At 45.7% G+C, this 26,355-nt stretch overlaps 1 protein-coding gene across 2 annotated transcripts in view; it reads right to left on the bottom strand.

Annotated features, from left to right (window-relative positions):
- The window catches only part of B3GNT2 (UDP-GlcNAc:betaGal beta-1,3-N-acetylglucosaminyltransferase 2), a 28,640-nt gene extending 3,033 nt beyond the window's left edge, over nt 1-25,607 (bottom strand). The window contains exon 1 of one of the 2 annotated variants that reach the window (XM_037527468.2): nt 25,525-25,607. The gene's annotated coding sequence lies outside the window, so the exon portion shown is untranslated. Of the gene's footprint in view, nt 1-24,965; nt 25,050-25,524 lie in introns of those variants that run through there. The other variant, XM_037527467.2, reaches the window with a different exon arrangement.
- Nucleotides 25,608-26,355: the final 748 nt, after the last annotated feature.

Raw genomic sequence — 26,355 nt, 5'->3', positions numbered from 1 at the left:
TGTATTTTCATGTGTGTTGCAATGTGTGTAGTTCCATGTAATTCACTGATATTCTATTTTATTTTTTAAAAAATGGTAGTCCCAAGCCCAAACTGCTTCCCAATCCACCATTTTACTCATGAGGAAACCAAGGCAGAGAGATGCTTGCCCAGGGTTGCAGAGCTAGGAGAAAGAGGAGATACTAACCGCACAGAGCATTCACGGTTAAAATTAAAATGTATGAAAAGGCTTATGCCAGCTTTATTCCAACAGTCCAAATCATGTCAAGGAATATTCATCAACAAAACACCCCTCAATAAAAGGAAAACTTCCTACCAGCAACAACATTACAGCATGAGTCTAAGACACCCTAAATTCTATTATGTTAGGTTTTTTTTCATTTACAATGCCTTAGAAAATGGAAAGTGATGGGGGTTCTAAGACATATATACTACACACAACTTGAGGTGAATGAGGGTTTCATGGGTGTATACACTGTCAAAATTCAATTGTATACTTCAGATCGCTGGTGTTTATGGCAAAAATGGAAATAAGTAAAAATGGTATTTTAGTGAAATCTAAATTTTATGAACAGATTTCAAAGGTCATGAATAAATTTCCAGATGTGGGCAACAGAAGAAAGAGTACAAATGGCTTGCTGTGGCTTTAACTCCAAAATTCTAACACTACTGAAAAGGCATACCGGTATAAAAACCATTTAAATGAGCTTCATATCAAAAGACAACCCCAAAAAGTGGAATGGCAATAGAGCATAAAGGATTTTCTATTCAGTTGATGACTCCTTAGCAAAGAATCCCAGGGAAATCATGACCAGGCACTGTGTATTGTATTATTTGATATAGTAAGGAGGTTTTGTTACTTTTATTTTCACTTCACACCTCAGAAAACAGATTTAAAGAACTAACTACGTTAAGGGTAGAGCTGGAATCCCAAAGCAAAGGCGTTCCATGGCCACCATGTCTAAAGCAATCCATTCTTCTTCAACCTCTACAATAAAGTGTGAGTTTAATCAGGGTAGTGTTTACTTTTTTTAATATAAGAGGATTATTTTTAATTCACTTGGTTCTAACAAATAATCCCAAAGTAGAAGTATTTGACATGCTGAGAATGCTGTCAGGTTATTGTGTGTTGGCCAGCCTAGATAAGATGGAGAGGAATTCACAAATTGTTTTGTGTCTCCTAAAATCTGTGTAGCAGATCCTCATCTAGTTGCTTCTATTTATCACTTTTAAATAGCTTCAGTTATGGGCATATAAGTAAAAGGTGTTTGTTTAAAACATCTATCCTTACCCTATACCTCCACTTACCCAAAGCCTTTGCAAATCTAAAGAACATGGCAGATGATAAAGTTACGTAGGGGTGAGCTCTCAGTTCACCTAAGCAAGCAGGCTCTCACCACCAACTCATTTCTCTCCTTACTTCTCAACCACTATCCACTTCCACCCTTCAACAACCTCACCGCTGAGCTACCACGAAAGGGTATTCTTGAACTTCCTCCAAAGGAGACAGTAAAAAAGCAAAAGATATTTCTTACTCAACTACAGTTTTAAAGGGCCCCAAGTCACACACAACTGAATAATTTAAAACATCCACACCAACTCTAAGGAGGTGTGTAAACACCCTCCTTAGTCAGCGTCTTTCAACTGAGCTCCTGAGCAAATCAACGGTCCTAAATACACCTTCAGCAATCTAAACCCTATGGGCGTTACTTGCCAGGGCAAGAGAACACAAATGGACACGTAGGATATATTTTCATGGGTATCCGGTTCAGTTAAAGAGCTAAACATCTTTTTAGAAAATAAATCATATGTCTTTAGGAGTTTTCTTGTTTTGGGTTTCTGATTTCCAGATTTGAGACAAAACACTTTCTGAAAACAAAAGATTCTCTCTAACCTGGGATGACTCAGCTAATGCTAAAGTGGCGCTTGACCCTCTGGTGTTAGATCCTCCATGGGAGCAGAGTGAAAGAAGGCAATATGGAAGAGTGTGAGGGTGAATGGAGAAAGACTACAATAAGGAAAAAGACCTGGAAGGGGACTCAGGAAAAAACAGCACACACAATGAACAGCTAACTCCTTGGTTGAAATTTTCAACTCAGAAAAGGAGTATGTTATCAGTAAATTATTCCTAAGATTCTAGGGTAAAGAGAGCTGCTTAAGGAAGAAAGAAGGAAGCACACTACTTTACGCAGCAGGTTGTAAACCTCTAAGTTAAGTTTCCTAGGAAACAATCAAGGATGAATATGAGATGATTCCAGATATATGAGCTGGATTGCTCCAGGTTATGGGGCAAGGCTATGGATGCCTGAATTCTAGCCAGAACTGTCTGAAGTGATGGTTTGACATGTCTATCAGTGAAAACAGCAATTCTTAGGGTAATACATTAGACTTGCCCATCCCAACAAAGACTTCCAACATCATAGACTATATTTACTTCCTTGATTAAGACCCAGCCAGATTCTCCCATGATCTTGGCCAAGAGGGGCCCGTCAAGGCTCTCAAAGGAACCATCCTCACCTTATATGTGCTCAAGGATGCCAAGCTGAAGAGCATCTCCCTGCCTGTTTCTCATTTGTGCCCCCTAAGGGAAGTTGAGAGGATACCACTCTATCACTGAAAAAAATGGAGGCTCAGAGATTTTTAATGCGCCGCCTAAATGTTACGTAAATGTGGCAAAGTTGAGATGACAGAGGCTACTGGTGGCCAATTCAAAGCTCTCTGGAGCTCTTTTTTCTACAAGACACAGCCACATTCTTGTAACCTGGTCCAGGTCAACAATGACATCTCAAGTGCTGACTTAAGTCTGAAAAGATGTAAGGCATGTGGTCATGGAATGTTCACTAGTTAGCAAGACTCTCCAAAGAAGGGGAAATGTGAGTACCTAAAAGCTCCCAGCAACCCCTTCTAATAATAGGCCAACTATCCTTAAATGAGCACAAATTCCCAAATGCATAGCTTGGACTAACTCTTGCAACTATTTGCTACTGGGCATTTCTTCTAAGCCAACCTGAGGAGGAAGGGTGGGAAAACCAAGATTCTCCATTACACATTTCCATCAGGTTGAAATGTCACTTTCGTTTGTGACCTGGGCACAGCCCCTCTTATGAGAACTCTGATTTTGGCAGACACTTAGATGAAATTACAGTTCATGGAAAGGAGAATAAAGCAGTGACCCTCATAAAAATGTCTGTGGGAAAAAAAACCTCTGATTATCTGGCTAAACATTCCCACTGCAGACATAAAACCAATTCCATCCATATCCTTTTTTGAACAGGAAGTTACATTACTTAAAAAGAATTTGCATAAGTTTACCCCAAACCTGGGGAAAAAGTTACATAACCCTCACTTCAAAATTTATTTATTAACCCTCACATAATTTTTTATTATAACAGAAACACAATCCCATAGGCAAACAAAGAAGCACCCAAGCTGCTCATCTTGTGCTTGGGAGTAAAATCTTCCTAACAAGGACTGAGCAGTTCGGAAATTTCTAAAACACTTCAGCTGATTTTGTGTGTTTAACAAAAAATGACTTCACAATTAAAATATTTGGAAAGACAAGACTGTACTGGTTAGTTAAAAAGTGGATTACAAAACAGTACAGATGCTATAATCAAACTACGTGAAAACGCAGATAAAATACCACCCAAGATCAAAACCGGCTTAATCTGACAGTTTTTAATGCTGCTATACCATTTTTGACTTTGAACAGCCTCCGCTGCTCACATCTGGACTCTCTGGGATGGGAACGGGGAACACATCAGAAAAAAACCCTAACTCTGGGTTCCCATTTCTGCAGTACATGTCACTGGCCTCACTGTTCCCTCCAGATACCACATCACTGTACTGGACTCCTCAGTGTTCAGCAGAGGCTGTCACAACAGCCATCCCTATGTCACCTACACACCTTTCCCAGGGCCCATGCCTACTGTCTGCCTGAAGTCAGCTATTAGAAAAGACTCCAAAAAATAAAATATGAACACATCTGCTTTAAAACTCTGTTACCATCCACTATGTGCCAAGCACCAGCAGTCCTATGCTGACAGTGGTGATTTAATTTGCCCAAGGTAACACAGCCAGTACATGACAGGATTCAAACACAGCTAGTCAGCTCCAGTCTTAAGTTTTAAACCATGTCACATAAAACTACTATGAGTCCAAGGCAGATATGGGAAGCAGGATATCATAAGTAATGTTTATTGAATAACTTAACTAAATTCCAGGCAAAGTACCTTACACTTCATTTCCTAACATGTAGTCCAAACAATCCCAACATTTCATTCAGACATCTGTCTGACAAGGCACTGCTGAACTGAAACATCCTAAAAGGACGCCTGTGGTTCTCAAAGGCCTATGAAGACTGAAGCCAAGCGTTGGCCAGAAGACAATGTGACGTGGCCATCAATAGCCACAAGGACTCACTCACAAAAAAGAGTCAAGGACTAACCCTCCACCCCCACAGGACTCTGACAGGTTAGGGACGTGGCCACAAATAGCTCATCGGGCAGAGCCAACAACCACACCCAAGCCCAACTGCCCTACAGTCTCCCCAGCTAAGGTTAAGGATAGTAAGAAGGCAGATCCCTCCTGTAACCATGAAATAAAATGACCGTGGGACCCATTCCCCACCCTTCACCCCCAACCACCACCTCCAAGGCACTGAGGATGAAAATCCAAGCGCCTGGTTCAACCACAGGTATCTGAGCAAGCAGCCTCTATGTCTAGAGGGTCCAGCTTAAATCTCCCACAAAAGCCGGATACACAAATCCCCCAGAGAGAAAAAGAATACAAGCCCGCCCCCATATCACAAGACGCGTACTCTTTGGAGAATTTGTACATCTTCACTTAGCTCCCCCTCACCCACTCTCCTGGGTCTGGCGAGAATGGCTTTCCTAAATCCTTACCATCCAAGATGCACCAATCTGTTACCTGGTCCTCGCCAGCCCTTTCCACGTTCTGTTCAGATAAACAGAGACAAGGACAATTTGCAGCTGAGTGGTTCTGGGGGAGAGAACAGTTCCCAGAACTCATGACAGACAGTGGGGTTATACGGGTGTAAGGGAAGCAGCTCAGTGGGCACAGAAGAACTGGGCTGTTCCTAGAGCTTGTTCTTTAATAGGAACTAGAAGCCTGGCCAGGGCTTTTGCTGGAGCTGGGAAAGGGGAGCCCCAGGGCTCTCCCCAGGCCCTCACCGAGAGGCTGGCACCAAAGGGGGAACATGTGTCTGACTCTGCTTTCATGGGACAACTGCCAGCTAATTTCAAGGAATTAGGTTCACAGTCATTAGTAGTGCCCTTCATGTTCAAAATTAAAAGGGAAATGTGCATATAATGAATCTATTCACCTACACAGTCCCACAGGCGACATTATACATCAAAGCGTCTGGTAGAACATGTTCTGGTCCCAGGTGATTACAACTCCCTGAAAGCCCACGGTGGGTGATTTTCTCAAATGGTATTTGTCATTTAAAATAAAATCAATCACTAAGTTTATTCTTCAGATAACCACATGTAGAACTTTTAGAAAAGGAGGCAGCAAAGAAAAGAATTTTTAGCTAAGAATAACAAGGAATTAACACACCCAGAAGTCACCTTGCCCCTGCCTTCATAAAAAATGAAAATGTTTTGGATCTTTAACGTAAAGACTATGGAATTAAAAAACAAGGCTGGGGGTGTCTGAGGGTAGAGAAGGTGTCCCAGCTCCATTTTCACTCCGGAAAGTCAGTCTGGTATCTGGAGTCAGACCAGATTTAAATTCTGGTTCTGTTCCCTACCAGCTATGTGACATTAGGTAAGTTACTTGACATTCCTAAGCCTTGGTTTCCTCTTGTTAAATGGAGGGGGAATAACCTATAACATCGTTTTCTGTCTACCACATAATAGGCATGCAAATTCTCCTTCAGGAGCTGATTCCTCCATCAAACACTAAGTATGTTTCTCAAAATTCGTTGCTCATTGCCTTTTATAAATTTAGTCTTTCTAAAAACCCATCTATCCACTGCCTTTAACACTGCGTCCAAAAGTAGGATCACACAGCTAGCTCTAGGTATTAGGTTCAAAATGGCTTGTCCTTATTCCCAGGCCCCTTTTGCACGGGATAAACTTCCCAGGCATCTGGGAGCAACCCAAGCACTACCTAGCTTGGTTTGCTTCTTCCCCTCACTAATCACATTCACCCAGAGGCCAAGCTTATGGTCTCACCGCCATAACTTCACTTGCACTTCCTCCTCAGCTTCCTCTATTGCAATGAAGCTCTGTCACTGGGTACTGCAGGAGCCTACATGTCTCATTTCCCTATCTTGTTCCTTAATAGACTCTATTCCCCCAAATACTTCGTCTTCTTTTCAGTAACCTGCACTTCTTCCCCCAGTTTGATTAGACCGCCACCAACAGTTACTGCTTCCTCAAAGACTATATGTTGTCTTCTGGAATTCCTCTCTATTCTCAGAACTCAAACTCTTCCTCTCTTCTAAAAGACCTCCTGTCCGAGCTTCACCCCGGCCTAAACACGAGCCTCATTCCACCAATTTTCTCACACGCAGGCCCTCTGGTCCCAATCAGGCCCCTTTATGACAGTTTGTGCTTCACTGCACGCCACCTCCTGCAATCTTCATCCCCATAACACACACACTTTAACCTCCAGCCACAGTGGACATGTTTCTCTCCCAGCAAGTTCCAGCTTCTCTCTGGTATCTGCAGCGTGCCGTCCTACTGCTCTCTCCTGGAGCTTCTGTGCCTTCCAAATCACCTCAAGTGTTACTTCCTGGCCGAAGCACCCACCTCCCTTGCATTTAGGTCATCCTTGCCTGACCATGATGATCTACACCTGCACATCTTCCACACTAACAGTCTTCACACTGTACACATGACCCCAGCACGTGGCCCCTGAGAGTTACTCAGCATCTGCTCAGTGAACAGGTGTTTCAGTCATCTGCTCCAGTTCACTGAAGATGGCAAGGCAGTCAGTAAAAAATGGGTTCATTAAATATGCATACCTTTTCTCCAAAAAGATGACACCAGACAATCATGTACGTGCTGGTAAGTCACACATGTTTTTATAAAAAGTTGTTTCACATTCTAAAGTAGTAAAATACAATAGAAATAAAGTAAATGATTTTCTAGACTTAGGGGGCCTAAGAGTTGCAGGAATAGTCCATTTTAAATCTGGGAAGGTATGGGCAGGATATGAAGAGGTAAACCGGAGTAGGAAATACAGCCAAGCCCCTCATTCCCCAGTGAGCACCAGAACCACAAATGGCAATACATATGAGTGTGCTTTGATTGCACCTGCTCTTTGTGTTTAATGCAGCTAAGTGGGATTCAGCAGTACTTCCAGATGAGGGCTACATTCCCCCTCCTCCCGCAGCCCAAGTCAACATCCCCCTCCACGCTATCCCCAAGTAGGGGAGCCTCCACATCTCCATCCTGGTGAGGAGAGGACCCTCAGCAATTGTTAAAACCAAACTAATGCTACGACAGTAGAGGGACAGGATGAACATGTCCGAGTGAAGGCAGGTCCCTAGAAAATTTAGGAGATCTACTTAAGTAAGGTGGGAAATCATTTGAGAAAAGAAATGTTATAATGCAGGCAGTCACTTCCTGGGGCGCTTAGGTGTTTTGGAGCGCTGTTGGTAAATGTTTCCACCCCAGCCCCCAGGACCTATGTACAAACAACTGTAGTCTGGCAATCTCTCAACCAGACTTCAGAGAAATCCCTTCATTTATCTCTGCTTCATCCCTCTGTTTGCTTAATTCTGGGTTACATGATATGTACTTCATTCAGTCTGGGTCCACACAATAATTTAAGCGGAGAAAGTTTAATATAAAGAATATGATAACTGAAAAAATGAAATAGACTCCCAAAGGGTGCTCTGCAGCAGATTGAAAGTAGCCCAAAAAGGACAAATGTGAAAGGGAGAATTCAGAGCTTGCTGAAGTTCTGGATGGCAGAAAAATTCCTATGTGCCCAGGCCAGCGATGGGTCCAGGGAAGTAGGAACAACCTGGGGTGCAGGCAGCGAAGGTTGGGGAAGCCAGATGACACCGCAGGCACAGAGTTGGAGTACACAGTGTCCCCGCCAGGAAGGCCACAGGAAACAAACTGCTGGGCAGGTAGGCAGAGGGAATGAGGTGTAGCAGCGTCATGCACACACAGGGAGTCAGGGTGCTGCTGGGACCTCCCTCCCCAAGAGCTTAGCATGCTGAGTGTGGCTTAGACTAGAGCAGCTGAGGGCTGCTGCTCAGGATAAAGTGAGTTGGAAGGTCAACTCACTAGATAACCAGGACCTTTGGCGCGCACACAGCAACTAAGGAGGGGAAGCAGGGAGGCGGTGACCTGGGCTGGGACAGGCTCTCCATTCCACCACTGCCATCAGAGGTGGAGAAAGCACAGAGCAGTCAGAGCAGGCACAGTCACAGCTGTGCCTGGCAGGCACCTGGGAGTGCAAGAATAGCAGGCTCTCTAGGAGCCTGGAAACACACACTCAAGGCATGAACACAAAGAACAGGAAGGAAAATCCTCCTGGCAAGGTTCTTCAGAGTTTTCAATTTACAGAAGGCAAAGGGAAAATGTTTGAAGAATCCCCAGCTATTTTCACCTATCAGTCAACAAAGTGTAAATTTGAAGTTAAGAGGCAACAGTCAAAAACTGGCACAAATCCCAGATGTCTTTATCATTAATCCGAAGTCATCTCCAACCACAAACATTTTAAGTCTGGAGTTAGGGGGGAAGGGTCCAAAACACAGGTTCTGTACACGAACTAAGAGACAGGCAATAAATACATGATGGTTCATTTATCAACAGCAGGACACAGGACAGGACCTGCGTGGAAGCTGAAACAGGACAGATTTCAGAAATGTAGGGAGAAGTGTGGAGGCAAGAGATGACATGGGGGCACCGTGCATCTACAGGCAGACTGCTGACAGTTTATAAGCAAGTGAGTTCCGGACAGCGTAGGCAGGAGGAGCTGATGGGCCCCCAGGGCCACTCCACCAGGGGAAAATGAGCTACACCTCTCTCTAACTTTGCAAGTGCTGCTGCTGGAAAGATTATAGCAATGTGTTTCTCCTACAGTCCTTCTATTTTTTTTTTTTAATAGGTAGATTTTTCTCTCCATTCTTTTTTTTTTTTAAAGATTTATTTATTTATTTATTTGTTTGTTTATACAAGCACTGGGTACAGTCAGAAGTGCGGGAGGATGAGAGAATCACCAGAGCCAGAGCGGGGAACAGAACAGGCAGATCGACGAAATACACTGCTGAGGGGAGCAGCGGGTGGCAGGAGAGGTCTGCGCACCATGTGGGACCCTCGCCAGTGGCCAGGGATCGAACCGGTGCTGCAGAGGCTGCGGGCAGCTTCGCAGCCCAGCGCTCAACCGCTGCGCCACCAGGAGAGGCCCTACAGTCCTTCCACTAAAAAAAGAATGAAAAGTGACTAAATCATGCAGGAATATGAAATAAGGGGAAAAAGAATTCCAAATTGGATCTCCATGTTGACTACAAATACAGCTGACTTTTGTGTTCACTGCGATTCAACTTTCATAAAGCAGATTCAGCTCTTGGGGCTGGGGGTGGCAGACAGCAGCTGGTCTTCTGTCATCAGATCTCTAATGTACTTTTGACACAAAGACAGGTAATTGGTCTGGCTTATCAATCACTAATCCCATGAAGTTGTTTCTGATTTTCCTTATGACCAACTCTAATGAACAGTGTAGGGTAAGGAAAAAATGTCAGGCTTTTCTGCCCTCCCGCCATCAGGATAGATGATGGATCCTTGCGGTCCTGAATGCATGCCTGATGGCGGGCACCTGGAGCAGGGTGTGGGCATAGGTAGATGGGATTCACCTGGGCTAAGACTGTGCTTTTTAAAGGCGGCATCACGGGGACGCCAGCAGAAGCCAAGAAGCCGGGAAAGAAGTAGCAGAAGCCGAGAGAGAAGCAGAGAATGCCGGAGGCCAGATAGAGTGAAGACTTGCTGGAGGCTGGGAGGCCTGCCAGCCTCCAGGCCCCCCGGCCTGCCATGTACCTGGTAATCCCAATAAAAACCTGCAAAACCACTGAGGACTCTGACTCGTCCTTTACCCAGTCTGCATGGGATCCTAGAAAACCTGCTCAGTGGCCAGTCCTGCCTCTTACAATTGGCGTAAGTCGGCAGAATGATCCATGCAGACGGGTATTGGAGCCCTCCGAAGACCTGGAGGGACTAAGTAACAGACTGTGTGTGCCTGTGACAACGCTGGAGGCGTTATGGCGGCACAGGAGATGGACGAGGTCCGGAAGCTACAAGACGAGTCCTTGAGTGAAGGAGACGCCCGAGAGGACCAGCCAACGACCACTGAGGCAGCAAGAATCATCCACGAAGAGAGGATCACGATTCGGAGATCGCCAGTGCTGATGCAGGGAGAGGCCAACGATCTTGGCCTAATGGACTTGGACTGATGGACTCGGACTGATGAACTTGGACTGACAATCCCGCCAGAAGGCAGAGGACCTTGGCAGGTTATGTTTTTTGGGAATCTGGGGGTGGCCAGTGGACCTTGATGGCCAAAAGCAGCCTGTGTATGCCCAGCAGCCAGGCGGAGGAGAAAAGCCAACTGAGAAGGCAAAAGCTGGTGCTGATGCTAAGTTGAGAAGCCCTGAGCATCTGTTAAGCAGCCTGAGTATGCTGAAGACCAGTGAGTCCCTTAAAATCACCTGTGGGTGATGCCCAGCTCATTGTCGAGTGAGAGTGAGTTACTAAGGAACCCGTCCTTGGGCGATGGGTGGGGAACGTGGCTTGGGGTGGAGCCCAAGCAGCATGTAGAGTTTGGATCCCCGACCCATGTGCTTGTGCAGTGGGTTGGCCTGAGTGCAGGGGTCTGCGAGTCGCATTGGTGGCTATGAAAGCCGAATGTTGAAACGACGCAGACAGAAACCCTGAGGGTTGGCGATTAACCCCAACAGAATAGAATCGCCAATCCCAGAGTGAGTGCATCCTGGGGGTGGATGCGGTGTGTGGCTTGTAGCCGAGACCACAGCCAGAGAAGGCCAGGAAGCCTGACGGCTCCTGGCATGTTGCAATAGATGCCGTGAGTGATTCCCCTCCCTCGTATGAGCAGTGCCTTCAGCAGCAGATGTGGTGGCTCATCTGCTGGTACCAATAATTGTCTTTTGCCACTAGGTATTGATGTATTTGCTTTTGTGGCCATGGCTGCATTGTTTGTTTGCTAAGAAAATTGTATATACGTAGATTGTATGGCAGAAAACCCTGAGGGGGTGGACTGTAGGGTAAGGAAAAATGTCAGGCTTTTCTGCCCTCCCGCCATCAGGATAGATGATGGATCCTTGCGGTCCTGAATGCATGCCTGATGGCGGGCACCTGGAATAGGGTGTGGGCCTAGGTAGATGGGATAAACCTGGGCTAAGACTGTGCTTTTAAGGGCGGCGTCACGGGGACGCCAGCGGAAGCCGTAAAGCCGAGAAAGAAGTAGCAGAAGCCGAGAGAGAAGCAGAGAACGCCGGAGAGCCCAGATAGAGTGAAGACAGATAGAGGCCTGCCAGCCTCCCGGCCCCCCAGCACCCCTGCCTGCCGTGTACCTGGTAATCCCAATAAAAACCTGCAAAACCACTGAGTATTCCGATTGCTCCTTTACCCGGTCTGCATGGGATTAGAAAACCTGTACTGTGTCCAGTCCTGCCCTTACAAACAGGCTCATATGTGCATCTTCTTTCATTGTCTTTGTCCTTTGGAAAAATTATAAGGAAAATAAAAACCTTCAAGTCATCTAGAATATAGCCAACTTATTCCACCCACTTCCATCTTCACACCAAAATAGAAAGGCACACTGATTTATTCTCTTTGTATAGCCAATAGCAAGGAGCAGTCCACACTGACTGTGGATAACTGTGCTTCTTTTTCATCTTTACCAAAAAAGGGACCTCTTCTGGGTTTGATTTGCACTGTAATTCTTCTCAAGCCCTTTGCCCACTTTTCTATCCGGATGCTCGCATAGCCTTTAATCTTCATCAGCTGAAAAATGTGAAGCAATTTTAGTCTGAGGCCCCAGAGGTAATCCAGGTGGTGCCTGCTTACGGACCTTGGACCTGGACCCTAAACCCAGTTATAAACTCACTTTCTGCTATGCAACTTTGTTAGCCAAAGAGATTCAAGAATCCCCAACTTAAAGCTGCACTTGTGGATGCCCAAAAGATGCAGGTAATCTCAAGGAAAGCCAGGGAATCAAATTTTTTTTTTGAAAACTCAATAGGACTAATGTAGATAAAAATCACCTGCTGGGAGCCACTCACAGATTGAAGGTGCTCCAGAGGTCTTGGTAATACAGGCACGTTCCCTGTCCCTGCCCATACGAGAGAGAAACCAAAGAGAGAGGCAGGGCTTAAACTAGCTTAATCACAAACATGGCCAGGCAAACTAGTCAGAGCTGTTCATACAGAGAAAATGCTGCCTTTCACTTCCCTTCTCCCTTCCGCCTTCTCCACACCACAGCCGAAAGCCAAAGCAAACCAAGCACAATACTCTGATCTGCTGAGGGTCAGAGAAGGTGATGAAATAACAAGTGTTGGCCACAAGCACACCACCTCACCCTTTTGTTTTCTCCATAACATGCACAGCCATTCCACATACAGCTACCAGAAAGAAGCTACAAGGTCTTTTCCAGAGCCTTACAGGTCATCTACTTCCAATCATTCATTTACATACCCAGAAACACCAAGGCACAGGAAGGCACGGAGCCTCGCCCACGGGTGAGAGGGCAGAGAAACAGGATGGCAGAGCCAGAAGGAGATCACTAGTGACACAGTCTTTTCTCACAGCCTATGGCTTCAATTCTAGGCCATAACACTAACAAAAACTCATACGCCTATTAGCACTACCACCAGGTATCTTTCCTGACTGCACTGGATCCCCTCACTGGATGGGTATGTTTTTATTACTTCCCCCTTACTGTTACACCACCTCATACACATTAATGTGACTTAACACACCTTGTTGTTAACAAGGTTGACACACCAACAGGACATGTGGCCCTCGAGACTGGGCCACACTCATTTCTGTATCTCTAGTGTCTGCCTCTCAGATAATTTACTGATTGTCAACAAATATGAGGACAAAAGGGAAGAATAGTCAAGGACCCAGACCTATGTAAAGGAAAATTTTTATTCTTTTAGCTCTTTGACTGGGAGAGTGCCCTCCTGCCCTTTCTGGCCCCTGGCTGTTGTTTTACAGGCCAAGACACTCAGAAAGGTGATAAGCCTTGCCTTCAATGCCTTGCCCCTCAGGACGGCATTATCTAGAGTAATCTCAATGCAGAATATCATCTAAAAACATCTCTCAAGAAACCGTCATTTAAGATTAAATAAATCTGTAAACAAACACAGGCCCAAGGGATGGGGAGAGGAGAGGAAGAAGGCAATTAAAAATTAATAAAAACATATAAGCATAAATTATAGCACTGGATTAGAAACAGAATCCCATTATGTAAGTTATCAAACTGACCTGTGCAAATGCTTCTGGAAATAAGCAGTCTATTCACCAGTCATGGCCTGGCCATCTTGGTGACCAGGTAATTTGGTGTGTGCTCTGTGGGCTACTAACATATAGGCACATATACAAAGAAGCTGGAGAAATCAACTAAGAATACTTTCATGCAAGTATTGGAAAAGAGACTACTGTCATTTTACAAAGAAAAATGCATAAAAATTTCAATTAAAAACTAATAAAATTAAAAGTTGACTCCTCAAAATTTTAAGAATGACATTCAAAATCACATCATTCCCCATAATTTATTTATATGACTTGTAGTAAACTACTTCATACAGAAGGAGAAAAAATTTTTTTAAATAATCACTTTAACATAATGCACTTGCAAAGCCAAATCTAGTCTGGCATTGAGAATCACCTATGTCACTTTCAACAGATAATTGGTAGCAATCTTTCAAAACAACCATTGCTCTTCCCAATTCTACTAAATTATATTTCACAATTCTTGTCCCCATGAAATGTAGAGTTGCGCATTTCCACCTAATTCCTAGAAGATAAAGTATACATTTGTCTTCCTTTCAAATTAAAAATGTAACCTTCCCAAATCAGGAAAATATTGTTTGAACATTCTGAAAGTTAGGGTCGTACACAGCATATTTAAAAGTCTTCTTTGGTAACATCAATAGATATTTACATTAAAGCCAACCAACGTTCACTGTGCTTATCTTAGGCAATTTCATAAATTGCTTGGAAGGCTCAATTTCTTGGCTGTCAGAATGAAAGTTTCCAATGAGGCATTTTCTTAAAAAGCATTTGCCCTCAGTTACAATGACATCAAGGAGCATGAGGTACACCATGGCCTCAGGTTCTGGGACTCCTCAACTTAACTCTTTGTAGTGTCTTAAGGGAACCATAAGATAACTGCCTGAAACTGCCTGAAACACTCCTCTAAAAACACACCTAAAAAAAAAAAAAATCACAGAAATTTCTGCAGAACTGGCATGAACAGATTTTTGAGTGATGTACTACAATAAAGAAATAAACAGATCTAATACTTGGGAAGTTGAGGGAGAGAGAAAATAAGTGAAGACAAATTAACAACTGCACACCCAGCCCCCATCCATTCATGAGTCCTTGTCCATGTGCCTGGAAGCCTGCCCAAGGTCCAACAGGGTAAACTTATGTGAAATGATTATTAGGTATCCTCATTTTACAGTTTAGTAGTAAACTGTTGCCAGAAACTTGTCAGATGCAGAGGGGAAAGAGAAGCAGGAAATGGAATGCAGATGGGTGGAGTCCATCCCGCAGCTGCCAAATCTATGAAAGGCTTGGAGCTTTGTGGCTGGCCAGTAGAGATGGAGGGGAAGTAGGCACCCTGGTTTCATTAAGTGCTCTCTCACAAAGACCTGATTCTAGATCCAGGTGTGGTACCTTCCAAATTCTCTCTCAGAGGCCTCCCAGCCACTAACACCCCCTAAGAAGGGCTGTCCTTCTCACCAACACCTTTGCTGAAGCTGGATCCTCCTTGCCTGTGTCCCTGAAGGTTCAAGTTCAAATTCTCCTGCAAGAGGACATTTTCAATTCCCCAGCACATTACATTTAATCCTTTTCTCCTGGCATTCAGGATTTCCCAAGACAGGAGCCCCTCGAAAGGACTATCAGTGATAACCCCTACTCAGGAGCATGCCTCCCACAAAGGACTTCCTTTACCTCTCCCTGGAAGAGGAAAAGGAAACACATGAAGAAGCTCCTGGTGCACAGCCCCAGTTCCTACTGCATGAATGTGAAATGCCCAGGATGCTACAAAGTCACCACCATCTTTAGCCAAGCACAAACAGTACTTTTGTGTGTTTGGCTGCTCGGCCAGCCTACAGGAAGGAAGGCTATTTCGGATGGAAGTAGCATTAAAAGCACCAGAATCAAGATGAATGGGAAACAGTTTAGATTAAAAAAAAAAAAAAGGACTACCCAGAGCTAGTCATCTAGAACCCCCAACCCCATCAATGCTTCCCACCCCACTGGTGCAAAGACCTTGAGGTGAAAGCACCCCAGCATCTGAGTGTCAGGCACTGCTCTCCTCCTCACACATACTGAGCTTCCAATTAAATTGGGCTCCCCCTGGGATGCCACCTTTTCTCCAGAGTCAGGGAGCATCCTCCTCCCAAAAGACAGCTTTTCTAGTGACAAGTGACCCTGGGGTGGCAACTTCAAAATGGGGCACCAAACAAGCAAAATGTGCCTCATCTCCAATTTCTCAGATTTCCTTTCAGCCTCTTCTCCCTCTCAAATGTTGGTTAAATTTCAACAAGTTTAAGGTGCTTACGGATTGTTTTTAAGTTTTTGGCTTTTTTTAATATCAAAATAAATCATGTTGATTTAAAGCACATATTCCCAAAACAGTGACATTTTGGCCATTTATCCAAATATACCTCTGACAGGGGTGGTTGTTCACGCAAGACTTATACTGTGTATTTACCAAGGGATAAAACAGTAACATGCTTTCTCTGGCCATTTGCCAAGAAAAATTTGTGTTGCCAAAATAAAAGAGAACATGTTGTTTGCTCAATATATGGGCACACTACTCGTATCAAGCAGTTTAAATCACCTCCATGTTAAGTATGTCTGTGAAATTACCTTCCTATATTGTAGGTGATGGTCCACATGGAAAAGTCAGGATCTTGGCAATCCCTGTGTCTGCACCCCCTGCCCATTCTGTCCTCACTCTCTGGGGATCTAATCACTCCCTCAGCTTCTACTCTCTCTACACTGCTCACTCCCACACCTGAGGTCCAGTATGGACTTGCAGTCTCCCTGTGGGTGGTGTCTCCACACCCTACTGATTATACCTGAAGTCAGGATGAAAATGGAAGGCCATCATGCAGAGATTGGAAGATGGCCACCTGAGGCTTCATATTATTCTTTGGATCTGCACTTGTTTAAAAATATCCATTATAAAGAGCTTTTTAAAAGAAGATGCATTAGGACCTTGAAGGACAAAAATTCAAAAGAGAATCATTCATTTTAAAGCAGAGTATTTATAAGAGATATTTAAGTCCATTTAAGTAATTCCTTATGTGGTAAAGGGAGAAGAAAAGTAAAATGGCTGCATCTAATTTACCTGAAAGCTAACATAAGTTCCTTACAAACAAGCTTCAAATTGAGCCATAAAATAATAAATGTATATTTATTATTTTATTTAAATGCTTAGAAAGGTGATATCTGTAAGAAACCTACTTTGGCTCTTTCAATGTTAAACAAACAGATACGATTCTGAAAATATCACCAGGCTTCCCACTGAACAAGCTAGAGTCAGACTTTGAGGGTTTGCATTTGTTTTTAGACACAATTGTATTACCCCCTGATCAGGACTCAAAGAGTCCATTTGGATTTAAGTGCTTTTCAAAGAAAATAACCTCAACAAAATTCTAAAGCACAAATCATGAATCACAGCAAGTTTATGGTGTACAGAAGTAACCTTACTGGAAGGGTGACACTTTCATATTCATGACTGCACTGGATTCAAACAATAAACACATGAGTTGGCTGTGCAGATTTTTTCTTATTTTGTTGGGTGGGTGGGGAGGGAGCAGAAGCTAAGAGGGTTGCCTTGGTTACAAAGATATTTTATGTCTGCTCTGGGACCAGAATCTACTCCAAGTGCGCCACATGGACACTTTTCAGTGAGCCACTCCTGGTCCCCACAAAGTTACTGTCCCTTGTGACAGCGCTTCCTGCTCCCTAGGCATCTTGTAGTAATGGAGAGCTCCACTTTGCCCTCTACCTCAAAGCTCCCCCTCTCTAGTGGCTCTAGGCATAGGCTCCTTTTTCCTTCTTCTGACAACTTACTGGAAAGGTTCCATTCCTTGTCATGCCCCTTTGCAATTCCCTGAATTGCAAGAATCTTCGGTCCTAGGCCTCTCCAGACTTCCCAGGGCACCCAATACTGCTGGCCACCACCTCTATCCCAAGTTCAAGACCACTCCCTATTTCCTGGTTCCCTTGCATGTGGACAGCCTGTTTCCCTGAAACCATTCCCCAAAATGGCTGTTTTTCATAGTTCTGGGCTTCAAGCCTATTGCCAGTTCTTCCTCGCCCCACATTCTCTCCTGGACTCTTCGACACTACAATTGCCGCCATTGTTCCACATGTTAAAAAATGCCCAGATTAACCTGAATATGTTGTTCACCTCCTCCACACCTCTCTGATAGTTTCCAAATCCCATCCCACCCACCTCAGTCTTTTTTAATTTTTTATTAACAATTTAAAAGGTTTATTAGGAAAAGGAAGGGAGAAGCCGACACTTGCAGAGACACAAGCAGGCAGAAAGCACTGCCCACATGAGTCTTTTTATCTCTCACTTCCCTTCAATCAAATCACACACAAGCTCTGTAACCCTGTACCATTCCTGGCCTGGTTTAGGCCCTCACTCTCCCTCCTCCCCCACCCTAGATTAATTAAGTGACCAAATTTAACATGGATCAAGCACCTACTTAAAGCAGTGTTTAAAACAATGAAAGATAAAAGTTACATGGTCAATGAATGTTAAGAGTGATAAACACGTAGATGAAACAAAGAGCAATACAGAGGGTCAGTGTAAGGATGGTCAGTGAAAGCCCCTCTTTTCAGACAGGGTGTGGGAGAGTGGAGAATTCCAGTCTAACTGGAGACCAGTATAGATGCAATGAAGAGGGCTGGAGACAAGGTAAGAGGGGAGAGATCACCAAGGAGCTAATAAGTAACCTACGATTTTTGCCTTTACTCTGAGGGAGACAGGGTGTCACTGCAGAATACTAAGATGCAAATTAATTTTAAAGATTCCTCAGGCTTCTTTCTGAGAAGAGACTGCTGTGAAGCAAGGAGGCTGTCAGGAGTCTATCATAAAGTGCCCAAGATCAGACCTGCTTCTCCACCCCTCTAGCTCAGGTTCCTCTTCCCAAACACAAGTCATCATCATATCCTCTCAAGAACTTTCTCTGGCTCCAAGCAACCTCCAAAACTATCAAGTGCCACCTCTTTGCATGGACATCAAGGCTGCACTCTGTGTCCCACTACCCCTTCTCCTGAGAACCCTGGCCTCCAAACCCACAGGATCACACTGTTTTCTCTGACACACCATCACAAGCCTGCAATCCCTTGACCTTCTCCGTCCCTAAAATCTTTATTCATCCCTCAGGAAGGCTTTCTTGGCTGCCTCCCAAAACTGCACTTGGTTTACACCTCTACTGCAATCTTTCATCAGTTCCTGGGTAGTTTCTACTAAACTGCTAACTCTTTGAGGGCAAGAACTCTGCCTGACCCATCTAGGAATACACTCGGGGACAAGCATAGCACCAGGCATACCTTAAGTGCTCAATAAATAAATGCTGGTTAAGTGAACAAATTGCCCGTTTCATTACATCATCCTGAGATCTTGAAAATGGGGGGGGGGGGATCAGTTGAGGGGGCACAGTTATAAGGACAGATTTCTCCTTCACAGATGTTGTGATCTGGAAGCCAGGGGCCCCTCTGATGGAGCCCCTATAGGCTCCAATGCACAGCATTCCTAAAAATGATACAGTCACATGCAGGGGCAATAGTATGAATTTAAAACTAGGTCTTCAAAGCCTCCTACCCTTCCTGCCAGTTATCCTTCAAGGCAGACTCATAAATCTGTTTCAATTTGCCTAAAGTGTTGGCAAATGCATTCTTCCAAAATTCATTCTAGAAGTGTACAGATCCAGAGAAAGGTACCTAGAAGGAATCAAACCAAATTCACAGTAGTAACAGTGTTAAGATGGCAGAATTAATTTATTTTCCTTTCCTTATCTTGACTCCCCCCCAATTTTATAAGAAAAAAGTCTATCAATCAGAATCCAAAAGTACTGTCCACATCATATTTTTAAAATGGCTCCAGAGCCTCCCTGGTGGTGCAGGGGTTAAAATCTCAGTGCTATCAAGCTATCCCCAGCCACTGTGGCACAAGTTCTATCCCCACCCAGGGAGCTGACTCTTATGGCACAGCAGACCTCTCCTGTCTTGCCTGCTGCTCCCCTCAACAGTATATTTCAGAAGGTCTGCCTGTTCTGCTCCCCACTCTGTCTCTGGTGAATCCTCTCACCCCCAGCACCTCTGGCCTACACCCCAGTTCTTGTATGCATAAATAAATTAAAAAATAAATCTTTAAAAAAATGGCTCCAAAAATATATAGTATCACTTATAGTCCAAGATCATAAAAACTGAAAATGTTTTAAATGACTTGCTGAGGATGCAATTAACAATTGGCCCTGTGTTTTTACTTCTGAAATAATTCCTTAACAAAACCCAAAGCAGTAAATATTCTGTTGTTCAGGGCATCTGGGCACTTACTATTACCTAAACTAAACTCTTTCATGGGCTTTATAATCAAATATAAACTGTCATCACTATAATGTCTGCTACACTAGTTCATGTCACACAAGTGACTATGGCTCTGAAAGGGACATTTCAATAACTGTCATCTCGGAAATGTCAATTAAAAATAGGGAATTGGCTACCAACCAATGATATATCTCGTCCAAGCTAACTGCCACATCATTAAAGCATTGGATCAATAAAAATTTCGCTTCTAAGTTTCAATAAAATGTCTACATGATTTTCACAATGAAATAACATTTTAAAACAGAAGACATAGTTGCTCTAGTTATTACCTTTTTAAAGAAATAAAAGGGGATGAAGAAACTGCATGTCAGGCAGAAAGGTATTTTGTTTTATTTTTTAAAGATTTATTTTATTTTATGCATACAAGAGCTGGGGCACAGACCAGAGGTGTGGGAGGTGAGAGGATTCACCAGAGACAGAGTGGGGAACAGAACAGGTAGACTGACTGAAGTACACTGCTGAGGGGAGCAGCAGGCCAGTCAGGAAAGGTCTGCTGAGCCATGTGGGTTGCTCCCTGGTCAGCCGGGGGATCGAACTCGTGCTGCAGAGGCTGCAGATAGTGTCATAGCTTGCATCTTAACCCCCTGTGCCACCACGGAGGCCCCCAGAGAGGTATTTTAAGTATATCACCACATTGATTTTCTTAGCAAAACTGAACTAGGGTTTTATCTTCCCCATTTCAATAATGAGGAAACCAAGGTTAAAAGAGGTTAGTAACTTGGTCACACAGGACTGGCTAAAGTGAAACTCAGGCGCAGCAGACCTCTCCTGCCTCGCCTGCTGCGCCCCTCAGCAGTGTATTTCAGTCTGCCTATTCTGTTCCCCACTCTGTCTCTGGTGAATTCTCTCACCAACCCCCAACCCCACACCAGTTCTTGTATGCATAAATAAATAAATCTTTTAAAAAATAAAATAAAATGAAACTCAAATGGAGATCAGTTTCACAAAAGACTGCATTCCGTATAATGCTAAATCCACTTATATGAAGTTCAAAACCAGTGTATAATGATATGAAACATCTAACATGATAAAGTCAGAATAATGGTTCCCTCAAGGGGATGGATACTGACTAGAAATGAGTACAGACACATTTTGAGGTACCAAATATGTTGAATTTCTGATCTAGGTGGTAGACATACAGATGAGCTGCATATTTATTACTAGGACATTTCACAAACTTCACTGTGCGCTATACTTCAGGAAAGAAAAGAAAATCCTCATGTAATCAACTCCAAATTCATATTCTTAACCACCAAACCACTACACAGTCACTCTGATAGAACCTGGTCACATTCTGAAACCGATTCCCTTGGATAATCAGTTTTTACAAACATTCTGGTAAGCAATGTGCAGCTTAATCACACCAGATGAAGACACTGGAACAATAAACCTGTTTCTAAATGCCACAGAATGAAAAGTTCAAAGTATCGATTTCCTGGCTAACTGGAAATTTCCCCTTGGTAGCCACATCAGAACAAGAAACAATTATAAACCCTATTCTAAAGCAATGTTTACAGAAAGTAATATGTAGAATTTTCTATGGAAATATCTAAAGCTAAAATTACACAAAATATTTCAAGACATCTTATAATTTTATCACCAAAGCAAACTCTCAAAAGAAGTTCAAATTTTGTTTCCAAAAATAGATGACAAAACCAATGATGGTCAAAGAGCATAAAACTCACAGAAGGGGCTAGAGATAATGAGTGCAAAATCTCACCTCACAAATTACAAAACTCAGTACAAGTGGCTGTTTCTAGGAGTAAAGTAAGCATACCCTATAGGCTCTAATAACAAATTCCCCATCAAGTAACAAGTTCCTCCCACCTAAGTTTTTGTTCAGACTAGCAGTGTCTCATCACCAGCAAGTGATGATGCAATCATTACATCAGTTCTCTCAAAGACTTACCCCACACATACACACACCTCTTATGCAAACAGTAATTGCCTCTCCAGAGAGAGGAATTTATCCATCCAACAATTTGGAGACATATTTGGCTAGAACCTAGTAACAGTTATCCCACCTTAGAGGAGAGGAAGGGGCAGGGAAAGGATCAGCTAGATCCACAACTGTGCTGTCTTCTTCATTGGGTGCTTTCTACCATGCAGCCAGGAAACACAACTTTCAAATTATCTAAGCCCAGTTTCAAGGTTTAAAATTCTGAATACATTAAAACAAACAAACAAACAAACAAACAAACAGGCAACTCATTGAAATGATTTTGTTTCCTTTGGGCAGTTTGCATATAAGACCAAAAAAAGCCTTTGTGAGAAATTTTCAGCATGGTAATTTCTGTACCACCATTCAGTATGTAGCAATAGATTACATAATAAAATATTATCCAGTTGCAAAAACCTCAATGTTTATAGAAGTAACATTTGCATTTGTTAATTTTCAGTTTTTAACAAACTTCCATAAAACTGTCCCAAGAAACTGAGTTAAATACTGTGATTATTAATAAAGTTAGAAGTAAAAGGACTGACCCAGTACGTTACAAATAGAACATGCTTCAGGCACTTTCACAGCTTTGGGTCAGCATCCTTAAGTTACGGTTTTCAAAACAAAAACGAAACCTCCAGATTCACTGCAAAACATGGACTCAACTTTTCTGTTATCCCTGCACAACTAAAAAAGCTCCACACAGTCTATCCAGAACATCTTAGCTTTATATCAACAATGAATAATGTAAACAAAAATGATTAAGAATTTCTTGTATTCCCATTCATTTCTTAATGTAACTCCTGAAATAGTCACACATTAAAACAAACAGTACAGTGAAAAACCAACCATGAATTATCAGTTCTACTTTCCTGTTTGTAGCAAAATTTTAGTATCTTAGAATCAGAGAAATGTAAATTGTTTCTTACGAGAAAAAAAAAATCCTTAAAACTATATATACACTCACCTATATATACTCACGTCTATATACTCACCTCTTCATCAGAAACCCGGAATGGGGAATAATCATAATTTTTACAAGTGAATTGTGTTTGTTCTCCTCCAAAGATTACCTCATCCTAGGATTTTAAAAACCTTAATCTGCATCTGCCAAATTTGGCTGATTTCAGTCTCAGGCAAATCTAAACAGTCCCCACAGGGTTACTGTTTTAGGTAAGGGGAAGTTGATTGCAGGAGGAACTTCTATATTGATTACACAATGATCAACACTTACTTAAGCACTTCTTAACTTCCATAATGCAAAACTGGGAATTTGGGAACCATTATCCTATTTGCCCTCAAAAACAATCTTGCAGAACAGACATTTGCATCCCCAAAACCAGATACAGAAATGAGGCTGGGATGAAAAATATGTTGCCCAAGGTCACTGTACAGGATGCAGCAGAATCGAGAGCAATTAACAGCGAGAGTGGAAACTCAACTTTCATGGACAAACAGGCTTTTATCATACACATGCAATCCACACAAAGAACTAAGTGAAGAGTAGTGAGCACCTGCTATAGGAGGATTCCCAATGGAAACCATAATATTCCAAACTGAAAAAGTAATTTCACAGAAGCTAAAGGTTTTGTAAAGGCCGGGCAAGGGACAAAGATTTCCTGAAGTTGAGTTCTACAGGGCTGCTGCACTTTAAAATCTAATCTGGTTTAAGAGTACGGAGACTCTATGTAACACTCAAATTCCACCAGGCTTAATAACCTCTATGAAAAAAAAACAGCCAGAACTAGGACAGTGGGAAGAAGTGACAGCCCAGCGCTGTCCTCTCTCAGGGTCTGCAGTCAGCTCAGGGGTAGCGACCAGGAGCCGACATGGGAGACCTCGGATTGGGCCCAACTCTGGTCCACCCGCCCTCCCCAACTTCCTGGTCCAGTCCTGGCCCAGTCGGTCACCTTGTTAACCATCCCATCACCTCTGAGGCACAATTATTCTGTAAGAATCTGTTATAACTAGCAGAAGCCTATATTCATCTGGCTCGCAAGCTAAAATCTACAGCAAGGCTCCAAGATGGGAGGAGCAGGAGAATGTGGTCTAATTGTTCTGAACCATCTTCTACGAAGTTGGGGAGGTTCGGGCGTCCCTAGGGCTTTGGGGAGCAAAGACAAACATACCGTCTCCTGTTTTAGGCAGGAGAGTCTCCATATAATCTCATCCAGGTTTATAAAGTTACGTATTATTTTCAGAGAGGAATTTTCACACTGTGACATTTCTGGGGAGTCTCGCGACTGTGCCTCTCCTCTTAATGTGGAGACCGCAGGTTTTGCGTGTACTGGGACTAGAGTATAAACTGCTCTAGCCTAGAAATTAAGGTGACTCGGTTTTGTTGCCTCTAGAAGGATCCGCCTGCCGTTCCCGGGCAGCCGCCAGAACCTGCACCCACAGCCCTGACAGGTACCCCAGCCAGGGCTCCCACACCCACCCTTCCCGCTTAGTATTTTGGGGAGCACGGCTTTAAGCTCCACGCAACACCCACCCTCCCCCTCTCCAGGTCTCAGACAAAATAAGTCTAGTTAATCATTCAACGAGGGCGGCGGGGAATATTTTTTTAGAGGTCAAAGCGAAAGGCTCTCCCTAAATTTCGCTGAAGCCAGCCCTCGGGGACCCGGGGGTGGCAGCGGCAGGCGGGTGGGGGCGGGGAGCGGCTGCCGGCGGTTCCGAGGCGCGCGGACACCTGACCTGGCCCTGCGGCACCGAGGCCGGGCCGCGCGGCGGAGGGGAGGGGGCACGCGGGCGCGGAAGCCAAAGGCAGCGCAGGCCCCCTGCCCCGAAATGCAGGCGCAACCCGGACGCCGCCCCCGAAAACCTGCATCACCGCCCGCGGGCTTCCCCGGAAGTTGGGGTGTAGCGGGGCGGAGGCTGCTCCCCCTCGCGGGGTGACGGGATGGGTGAGGAGTGGGAAGCGGGGCAGGGGACTGAAAAGACTCGGGGCTGCGGGTTCCCTCCTGTCCCTCCAGGGAAGCGGGGGGTGCGGGGGGGCGCCCACTGCGGCAGAAGCCACCGGAACAGCTGCGCCCGCCGGGCGCCCGCTCCACGCCGGAACCCGCCCGGGACGGTCCAGGGTGGAGGGAGCGCGGCCCGGCGCCGGGGGGGGGCGGGGGGGAAACTGAGGCGACGGGCGCGCCTCCGCCCCGGCCTCACCTTGTCCGGGAGCAGCTCCTGCTCGGCGGGCGGGGGACGGGAGATCGCGGCCGCATCCACGTCCCGGCCGCTCGGCGCGGCTCAGCCCGGCGACCGGCGCCGCTCACGCTCCATGCGCTGCGCCTGCGACGGGGGCGGGACGGTGGCCGCGGCGGCGGCGGGCGCGGGCGGGGACGGCTCCGGCTCCGGCTCCTCCGGGCTCCGGCACTTGTTGCCGCCGCGGCCGCTGCGCCTCTCTCCCGGCTCCGGCTCCCGGCGCCGCCGCCGCCTGGGGCGCCCCGGCCCGCCCGCCCCGCCCACGAGGACGCGCCAATCAGGCCCGGCGCCGCCCCTCGCGTCACGGCGGCGGGGCCTCCGCCCGGCTCCCAAGTTTGGGGAAGGCCCGGCTCCGGCCCTCGGCCCGCCCGCGCCGGCACCCGCCCGGCTCCGCGCCCCCCGGCTTCCGGGGAGCGCACCTGGAGAGCCAGGGTGAAGCTAGGGGCGGGGGGCCGCAGGAAGTACACCCCTCGGGGACACGCGGCAGCCGAAGTTTAAATAAACTGTTTCCACTCGCTCTCACCTAAATCCCTCCGGCTGCAGGTCACTCCATTCGCAAAATGTCTGACGGTGGAGGAATCCGCGCATTGCCCGACGAGGACGCGGGTGGCCTTTTCCGGCCGGAGCCCGCTGTGACCCGGCCTGGACGCCACCCCTGGCGCCTCTCGAGTATTCCGGGGCGCGCGCCCCCCAGAACTCACGATTCCACAGCGAAGTTGGAACGGGGCACCCAAGGCCAAAGTGGGACTTGACCATTGTTCTCTGCCCATCCGCTTGGCCACTGTTACCTGCTGCCACCGATCCGGTGCCCCGTACCCCCTGGGGTAGTGCCCGACTTGGCGCTGCCCCCCGGCCTCTGCTTTACGGAGCCGCGCGGGACACGGCGGCGCGGAGTGGGCGGGCGTCGCCCTCCTCCTCGCGGTGTCCCGCACGGGATGTCCCCGAGGTTCCACGCGTGTCTCCGAAGTCGGTGGTGCAGGGTGCCCAGAGCTTGGGTCGTAAACCAAGGGGGTTGGGAGGAGACCCAGGTAGGTGCAGCTTAGGTGGCCAATGTCTGACAGACCCGCCAGCTCGCCCGGGCCAGGTGGGGGCTCGGCGCCAGTGATGCCCGCTGGTCGGAGCCGCGAGACCACCGCCGCGCCCTCCTAACCCAGCGCCCCCGAGACTCGCCGAGCACTGCCTTCTAAGGTAAATCACAGCAACTGTTGACCCAACTCTGGGGACCCCAGCTTAGTCCCGCGAGACCGGGTGGAGAAGTTGTCCTAGTTTGAAAGGCCTGGCTCAGCCACCTCGTCCCCTGGGGACTCCGCCGCGAGGCGGGTCTGTCCTCGGGCGCTCCAGAAAGCTGCTCCCT

The sequence above is a fragment of the Talpa occidentalis genome, unplaced genomic scaffold, assembly GCF_014898055.3.
Source record: "Talpa occidentalis isolate TD23 unplaced genomic scaffold, MPIMG_talOcc4v2.1 talOcc4.5, whole genome shotgun sequence".
In the NCBI taxonomy this organism is placed as follows: Eukaryota; Metazoa; Chordata; class Mammalia; order Eulipotyphla; family Talpidae; genus Talpa; species Talpa occidentalis.
This window is presented reverse-complemented; position numbering and strand designations above follow the sequence as displayed.